Here is a 1,975-nt window from a genome sequence, read left to right as displayed (position 1 = left end):
CAACGACAGCACCAATGAATGATGCTCCCGCCATCAACTCTTAACTTTGCGATCGCGGCAATTGTCGCAGCGTCTGGTTGGAGCGCCGCGATCGCTTACCTGATTCACCTGCGCCAACCGTATACTGAAGTAGGAACGCTCTTGCATGTTCTGGTGCAGAGTCTGTTATTGCTGATGTATCTTGCGATCGCACTTGCCTTTACAGCGAATGCGATCGCGATTTTGTCTTACCAGAGCGGAAACTCTTCTCTATAGACTTGAGTTACCACTTCCTGACCTTCGACGATGATTTCTTGATGGCTAAGGTAGTCTTGCATGGTTCCTTGCAAGAATTGAATATTGTTGCCAACAATATTTTGAATGACCGTTAGGTCAGAACCAACTGAGACGGTGTATATGGAATCAAGATCGTCAAGATCATAGCCTGATCGAATTACCACGACTTGATTGAGTGGGCTCAGCTCAGTTACAACCATTACAGTGGCTAATCCGTCGTCAGCCTCAGAACTTTTTACACACCATTCGCCACGGGGTTGGAAATCTTCGCGATCGCAAACCGCTTGCGGTACATATTGCGCATATGCAGGGGTCGCCACAGCAAACGTCAATGTGGCCGAAATCGCTGTCAACAGTTTTTTCATGATATTTTGCCCATAACATCAGTAATACTTCGATCTGGAGCATCCATCAGGTCGATGCTGCCGTTTCCTACAATTCCCGCGATCGCGCCTAACACAATAGCGATCGCGATCGCTAACAAGAAAACTTTTAGGTATTCCATCGCTAAAACGTATCGTTCAGGAATTGCAACTTTTTGTCCATTTGATCTAGAACTTCTGCGCGATCGCAGGGCTTTACCAGGAATTGCTTAACCCAAAGCTGGTCCGCTTCTCGTTGAAGGTCTACTAGCATCATTGACGTTGCATTTGGTTTTACTTTTGACATAGTTGATACAATGTAGACAGCGAAATTTCAAATCTTAAATCTATGCCGCCTGGGGCACCTGAGGGCGGCTTTTTCATTTGAGCCTGTGCAATGCAGACCTTGGCTTTCGAAACTGACAAGGCTGAATTGCCTCCACCCGAGCTATAAAAGATTCCGCGATCGCAAGTGCTTGTTCCGGAGACACTTCGTCATTTAATTTCATTGCGATTGCGGCGGCTTGCAGTATGGCTATTTGCCTGGACTTATTGATTACTTTTGCTTGCATTGAGGCTGTTCCAATAACAACCGTCTTTCGTAGGCTTCAATCTCCCGATTAGCTTCCGCTCGCTTACAAAGAATTAATTCAAACTGACGAACAAACATCTCAACGTCAACTTCGTCTAAATTTGACTGGCCAACCGCGCAAAGAAGAAGCGACAGCGCTTGCCAGGTCTCGCGAATCGTAATAATTGCGTCTGCCATTACGCCACCCCTTTAATTAGCTGGGAACCGACACGGAACAGTGAATCAACAGCTTTCTTACATCGGCTGCTAATCCGAAACAGTTTCAACACCTTAATAATCGCATGAGCCAGTCTGCGTCCATCCGCGATCGCATAGCGGGCAATCAGCTGACGTAAGTAGGCTACCGCGCCCTGAACGCGATCGCGCAAACAATCAGAAAGCGCATACTGCCGGAATACAGAATCGGAACGGGTAAAGGGGAAGTAAGACATCGGGGGCACCTATCGGGGCTGCTGTGTACACTAATACTGTACACCTGAACACGGTGTATACCCGGAAGGATGTTCCAGTTATCTTTATCGGCACAAGCTACAAAATCCGACAACTGGCACATCGATCAACAAATCTTGTTCAAAAATCTTGAATCTTCACGATTCCTGCAACGAATCCTCGTCACTACAGCATCCGCGATCGCATTTTCTGTGAAGCTACGATAAACCGCTCTGTACTACCGTTGGGACACCCTCTGTGCCGTCCTTGCGCGGTTATCCAAGCAGTTTTTGCCGGGGTCGTACTAGTCCAGTTA

This window comes from Oculina patagonica, unplaced genomic scaffold (genome assembly GCF_052425735.1).
Source record: "Oculina patagonica isolate OP01 unplaced genomic scaffold, crgOcupat unplaced16, whole genome shotgun sequence".
NCBI classification, from domain to species: Eukaryota; Metazoa; Cnidaria; class Anthozoa; order Scleractinia; family Oculinidae; genus Oculina; species Oculina patagonica.
The sequence above is the reverse complement of the archived record's forward strand: the minus strand, read 5'-3'. Positions refer to the sequence as shown.